The 7,411-nt window shown below is 41.1% G+C and overlaps 1 protein-coding gene across 1 annotated transcript in view; it reads left to right on the top strand.

Annotated features, from left to right (window-relative positions):
- The first annotated feature begins 7,078 nt into the window (after window positions 1-7,078).
- The window catches only part of pcdh1b (protocadherin 1b), a 105,901-nt gene continuing 105,568 nt past the window's right edge, over window positions 7,079-7,411 (top strand). Inside the window, exon 1 of the mRNA XM_047802255.1 lies at window positions 7,079-7,094. The gene's annotated coding sequence lies outside the window, so the exon portion shown is untranslated. The remainder of the gene's footprint in view (window positions 7,095-7,411) is intronic.

The raw sequence follows: 7,411 nt of genomic DNA, 5'->3' as shown, positions 1-7,411 counted from the left end.
GTGACAATGTTCAGTGGAAACATTTACAGTACAGTTGTTTTTTAGAGAACTGATTCCAGACAATTCCCCAGTAAAAAGATGTTCACAGTCTTTTAGAGAACAGGTTTGTTTACATTAAACACAGATCAGTCTCAATCTCCATTATTAACACACACATCTGATCTGAGTGAAAAACCAGCCCATAAACTGAGAACCTTCATGTACAGCTCGCCTCAATCTTCACAGCCACCACATCACTGTCTCCTCACTGTACTGAACGTCTCCCAGCTCATTAACATGACCCAAAGGTACTTAAACTCCTCCACCGGGCTTTTGCTAACCTGCTTTATGTGGGAAGGTGTGTCATCATTTTTCATAGAAGACGTTCAGTCTCACACCAGAAGGCTTCAGAATCTGTCCTCAGTTAGGACGTTTGTCATCTAATAATTTACAGGATAAGTTTCTGACCCTGCTCCTGGACCCTGACCCAGTCCTGTAACTGCACAGAGGTAAAAGAGAGGAGATTTTATACCGTCACTACTAAATGTAGACTGAAGAGACGCTGCAGTCAGTGAGTGACCCTGATCACAGACTGGGATTAGTCTAAAGAGGTGATGTAGCTGGACCTCCACCCTCATGGGCTGTAGGCTAAAGGTTATATTGTCAGAGAGATGCTTCATTTCATGCAGTTCAGCAGCAGTAGGGTTTACTAACGGCTCACTGACTCTGAAAGAGCTTCTCACTGAGTGGGCATCAAACTGCGAGAGCTGCGAGAGCTAACTAATGATGGACCTAAATCCCAATAACACAGATATATTTCAGTAACTGTTTCCACATACAGCTGAGGCACAGCTTTAATTCAGACAAGATCATGGATCTGAAAATAACCGAGTTCGGTTGCACAAATTATAACAAGATCAAAAGGTTTACATTGTGATATTAATTATGAAATTAAATTATATTAAAGATTAATTCTATTTCATTTCTAAGAACAATTCAGCTCTCCTGCTGTTTGGTATTTATTATTATTATTATTATTATTATTATTATTATTATTGTCATTATTATTATTATTATTATTATTATTATTATTATTATTATTATTATTATTATTGTCATTATTATTATTATTATTATTATTATTATTATTATTATTATCTGATATCTGTTAGCAAACTTGAGACATTTGAGTAAAACTGAAATAATTGTTTGGTTTTGATAGTCTTTTCAAAGATAGTCTTTGGTTTTGATAGACAAAAGTCTTTCAGTAATTCAGGTATAAAATAAGAGTCTCTCAACCACCTCTATTAATTGTGTGTGTGTGTGTGTGTGTGTGTGTGTGTGTGTGTGTGTGTGTGTGTGTGTGTGTGTGTGTTACACGTACAGAAAGGTCACACACTCTCTCACACACAAGTGCAGATTTCAGTATGAATGAACCCGCACTCTTTATTCACTCGTTATTTAAAGGCCACTTGAATAATTGCTCCATTAAACAGACGTATTTAGAGAGCAGTTCATTAAAATACATTCAGTCTGTAATGAAACTGAGCTATTGGTTTTTATCAGATTAAAAACTACTAGATGAAGCCCAGATGTTTAAGATGTGCTGTATATAATATTTATTTGGAGATCCAGTGGCTAATGACATTAAACAGATTTCCCTAGTTGTAACAGACTCAGGCCTTCTACAAGAAGGTGGTAGGTTTTAATGACATGAAGGTTACGACATCTCACTCAAGCTCACTTCTGTCTCTATGTCATAATCCCATAAATCAAGAGCTGCAGATGAGAAAACACACCTTGTCCTGTCATAAAACCAGCGATATGTCACAGAGCTGCGCTGAAAATGTAAAAAACAGTCCATGATAATAGAAGTTTCTGTCACAGAGACTAATCGTGCTCCTGGAGGGACGAGGAATAAAGTCTCACCTTCTGCTTTAATGAGATGAAAGAGGAGGCGACTTTTCCTAAAGCTGTAGAGGATTCGATGTACACAAACACCACTGAGCGTTTTGTACATGATGTTGTGATGTTGTGAGGGTTAGGGTTAGGGTTAGGGTTAGGGACGCTGTCGCTCATATACATTTATCTGTGAAGATGTCAAACACTGAGCTCCAAAACTAATAACCCTGCTAATGAACAAAACTGTGCTGTCAGTCAGCAGAACCCAGAACCTTCCACAGCTCCTTTCTCTTTATATGTTCATACAGAAGCAGAGTTTAGACATTTACTTTAATCACATGTTTATCTTCTTCTAACATGGAAATCACACCAGAGTAAAAGCAGAGCTTGACTCCGCCCACCATCTATATAAGCCCCACCCCTCCCCATGACATTGTTCATGATTGAAGTAATTCAATGTTTTTGATTGACAATCTGAGAAGGAGAGAGAGAGAGAGAGAGAGAGAGAGAGAAAATGAGAAAGAGGATGAGAGAGAGAGATAGAGGGGGGGGGGTGTTGATGGGGGAGGCGAAATTTGTGCCTTTTAGCCGTTTCAGGCCTGCAGGAAGCTCTGAACTCTGGATCTCTGCTCTTGTGGTTTGATATTTCAGCGCTCAGCTGAATGAGAGCAAGTGATATTTCAGTGAGAGATATAAATAGTGCAGCAGTGTGAATGTACAGTAGAGATACAACACACTGCGTTCAGCTCAACACACACACACACACACACACACACACACACACACACACACACACTGAGAACCAGGAGCCAACCACACATTGTAGAGGAATCTCATTACTAATCCCTGTGTGTGTGTGTGTGTGTGTGTGTGTGTGTGTGTGTGTGTGTGTGTGTGTGTGTGTGTGTGTGTGTGTGCACGTGTGTGTGTGTGTGTGAAAAGCTGCAACTTTGTGGCTTCTGAGACGTTCAGCAAAAACACTTTTTTATCATACAAATGCAGACAACGCCTCAAACGTCTTGTGTTCTCAGGGTGGGAGGGGCATACTCACTCTCTCACCTGTCAATCACAAGAACATCAGATGACTGTAGGCGTCTTTGAGTAGATGGATGTGGATGGAGGCTGTGAGCGCTTTCCTCTGTGTGTGTTACGCAGCTTTGAGCAGATTCCTTCCATCTCACATTTTTTATTTGCCTCTTTGTCTGGTTGCTGCAGTATGACCCGTGGGTACTGAGGAACTGGTCAAGACTAAACTGGGTAACCCCAACCCTAGCCCTAACCCCAACCCTAACCCCAACCCCAACCCTAACCCTAGCCCCAACCCTAACCACAACCCCAACCCTAGCCCTAACCCCAACCCTAACCACAACCCCAACCCTAACCCCAACCCTAACCATAACCCTAACCACAACCCCAACCCTAGCCCCAACTCTAACCCCAACCCCAACCCTAACCATAACCCTAACCCTAGCCCCAACCCTAACCCTAACCCCAACCCTAACCCAACCCCAAACCTAACCCTAACCCAACCCCAAACCTTAACCCCAACCCCAACCCTAACCCCAACCCCAACCCTAACCATAACCCTAACCCCAAACCTAACCCTAACCCAACCCCAAACCTTAACCCCAAACCTAACCTTAACCCTAACTCCAACCCTAACCCTAACCCAACCCCAACCTAACCCCAACCCTAACCCTAAACTAGCCAAGATGTTACCGCGTGTCAGAGACAACCAGCAAGTGAGCTGAAATATCCAGCAGAACTCAACACTGTGCAGGAAGTTTTACCTTATATTCTTTCTTTTCTTTTCCCTCCACATCCACAACAAAGCTCCTTTTCCTCTTTCCGTTTATCCCAATCTGTTCATTCCTTTCTCGTTTCTCTTTTTTCCAAACATTTTTTATTCTTTGTTCTTTATGAATTGCTCTCAGGGGAAGAAGTTTTACTTTGTGTCATTTCTCTTCTTCACAGATCTTTCAGAAGGTCTTTAAGGTCTCTCTTCATTCCTTCTTTCCATATCTCTCTCTCTCTCTCTCTCTCTCTCTCTCTCTCGGTCATATGAGTGGAATCATTGATGTACCTAATGGACTAATGAGGTGAATAAAGCAGTGCTGTGTCGGTACAATGGAAATGTCAGACGCTGAGCTGTAATTTGACTTTGAGAGACAGTAAAGGGCGTCACTGCCACAGCCGGGTGTTTTTTCTATTCACCTTTATCTAAATGTCACTCGTGCTGCGGAGCGAACAGCGATCACTACATTTTACCGACTTTAAGGGTCTGACTTCGGCAGTTTTGGTTTCCATGAAAAAGTGCAAGAAGGTCGCAGTAAAAAAAGAGCAGATGAATTCCAGAGAAAAGAGCTCCATTTTCTTAAAGCTGCTAGACTCAGTGGGACGTCTTTAAAGAAATCTTTTCAATAAAAATATCAAAAGTCACAGACCTTTCTCTCATTACTTCCTCTTAAGAGAATGGGCTTCATTTATCATGCAGGATATGAACTCATTCATCCATAAATCAATCACAGGAGCAAGAAATGTGCTGTTCATTAAAGTCCTGTAAAAAAGCCGTGTCTCTCTCCTGAGTTTGTGTAAATGTGTGTATGAGGAGACTCGATGTGAGTCTGTGGTTTTATTACAGATTACGCTTCATAATTTAAATCATTTATTTAGTTCAATTAAATTTATTTTTGATTATTTCACCATGAAGGCTTGTTCATCTCACTGTGAGTTTTATTATTAGTAAACCTCTCTCTGTTGCTCAACACGGCAGCGTTAATTATGGAGGCCACCAGCTTGGAAAAATACAACGCATTTCCTTTTATTTATAGTCTAAAGTTCCTCCTCCTAAAGAATAAAGACAGAACAGAAATTTTAAAATGAGATTAAAAGATTAAAAAAAAATAAAGAGTTTGTCTGAGGATTTGGACCTGATCCTGTGTGTTAGCTTGATTAGCCTTATAGCAACATTCACATAGCGAACACGTCTCATGTGATTTGTACTAAAGGGACTTTGTGGAACTTTTCTTTAAACCAAAGTCAAAGAAAATGAAGAATTCTAAATATTTCATACTTTGGATTAAGAGCCCAAGATGCTAATTATATTTAGCAGAAGTGCAGGAAGGTTACATACGTCTGCGTTTGATGCCTTTAAACTAAAGATTCCAGCAGAAATTGCTGCATCTTTGTGGAGGAGCTGGAGGTGAGGCTGAGATTTTATTCCCCAGTGGATAAACGTCTCTAAGATTTTACAGCCAGATGTTGGCTCCTGTGTTGGGAAGCTTTTTTTTTTTTTTTTGTCCAGCTCCACCACACGCTGTGTTCAGTCGTCTGTGAAATGATGGACGCTTTGGAGGAGTCTCTGAAACATGTAGTGAGTACGGGTCACGTCACACCGTCCTCATGGGGAGCCTGTTAGCAGAGGAAGGAGAGATGAGAGCCTGATGGTGCAGGATGATTAAGCACGCTGTTCTAATGAGGGACAAACTTCCCTTTATAAACAACATCATACAGCAGGTTCTGGACACAAATATTTTCTTCAGTCAGTTTCTCAGGGTGCAGTTTGTCCCATTACAGACTCCAACGTTCTGTCAGTAAAAGGGCCGAGATCTCATCTGCTGTCACAGACCTTTCCTGAACAAAGCCTTATCTCGTTCACACAACAAACGTCTATAACATTAAACTTTATCATCATAATTATTGATGGGATTCTGTGATTTATTTCACTTTCTGTATTTTTCTCTGAGTTCACGATTCAGATGATCGACTGCAGGCTTCAGGATCCTGAAGGTTCTGACCACAGAAGTGTGAAAGAAATCTGGTTCTCTGGTTCCTGTGATCGGAGCCTCATGTCAGAAACTGAACAAACATCAGTGCTGTGTATCACAGGTCAGGATCCGTCTCAGAACCTTCTTGGTTTCAGAATATTTCAGAATGTTTCTTAACATTTAGGAGCCCAAAATTAGCATGTGATTGTGTGCTAGCTAGCTAGGCTGGAAGTCAAGGAGGAAAATGTATTTAGTTGTTCCCTGAAACAGAGAGTTTTAGAGTAAGACTCCAGGTATAAAAGCTTACATTAAACATAGAATACATTAAATGTAAGCTAGCTGGTGATGGGAGTTAAACGCCTTTATTTTCACACTAGCCAATCAGCACTGAGCTTTTTTTTTTAAACTGACGCACATTCAGCCAGTTCATTTATTACTGCTGTTATGAACCTTGTCTTACTTTTGGTACATGCACTTCATCAGGATTCTCCAAAGAAACATCTCCAACTTTCTAAACCCTGAAGTCATTAAAAAATGGAACAAACTTAAACCAATTAAAAAGCTACTAAACTGCTGTATATTCAGGAGGCCTCCCGGTGTCTTCAGGGTCCTAAGTGACTGCTGTTTATCACATTCACAAAGAAAGTTTCCTGTTCAAGCATTGGAACGGAGGTAAAATGTTTAAACAGTAAAAGTTGGGAACATTCCAGAGTTTTGTAATGAGGCACCGGTCATTAGTGACTCGAGGTTCTGCCCAGAGTTTTTCTGAACTTTTCCCATAAATTCAAATTAAATGAATGTTTTGGAGAAAGAAATGTCAATTTCTGTTCATAAAAATCCCATCAGATGAAGAGACTATAAGATGTTCAAGTTTGGTGAAATAAAGAGGATTAAGCAGAAAGTTTTCCACAAAACACACAGAAATTACTGAGAAGCTGAAACATTATATGACATCTGTTTTATTTTTTCTACAATACCTTGTTAACTGCAGCCATTAGGAGAAAATACACTGAATTAAATTAATCTAACTTTTTAAAAAGGTTTGCTGATGTGCAGGACTGAAAATGTGCACCTTCAGTTCGTTCCTTTATAGACCTGGACATTAAAGCATGACAAAAAATAACCGTCGCAAAATTGTGCCAAAGAATTAGAAAAGCTTTCAGACTGTAGGAACATACTGTGTGTGTGTGTGTGTGTGTGTGTGTGTGTGTGTGTGTGTGTGGGTGTTTGTGTGTGTGTGGGTGTTTGTGTGTGTGAGTGAGTATGTGTGGGGGGTGTGTGAGTGTGTGTGGGTGTTTGTGTGTGTGTGTGTGTGTGTGTGTGTGTGTGTGTGTGTGTGTGTGTGTGTGTGTGTGTGTGTGTGTGTGTGTGGGTGTTTGTGTGTGTGTGGGTGTTTGTTGTGTGTAGTTGTGTGTGTGGTGTGGTGTGTGTGTGTGTGTGTGGGTGGTGTGTTTTGGGTGTGTGTGTGTGTGTGTGCGTGTGTGTGTGTGGGTGAGTGGGTGTTTGTGTGTGTGTGGGTGTTTGTGTGTGTGTGCGTTGTGTGGGGGGTGTGTGAGTGTGTGTGTGTGTGTGTGTGTGTGTGTGTGTGTGTGTGTGTGTGTGTGTGTGTGTGTGTGTGTGTGTGTGAGTGAGTATGTGTGGGGGGTGTGTGAGTGTGTGTGGGTGTTTGTGTGTGAGTGAGTGTGTGGGTGTTTGTGTGTGTGAGCGAGTGTATGTGTGGGGGGGTGTGAGTGTGTGTGGATGTTTGTGTGTGTGTGAGTGAG

This window comes from Tachysurus fulvidraco, chromosome 17, assembly GCF_022655615.1.
Source record: "Tachysurus fulvidraco isolate hzauxx_2018 chromosome 17, HZAU_PFXX_2.0, whole genome shotgun sequence".
Taxonomy (NCBI): Eukaryota; Metazoa; Chordata; class Actinopteri; order Siluriformes; family Bagridae; genus Tachysurus; species Tachysurus fulvidraco.
The sequence above is the reverse complement of the archived record's forward strand: the minus strand, read 5'-3'. Positions and strand labels throughout refer to the sequence as shown.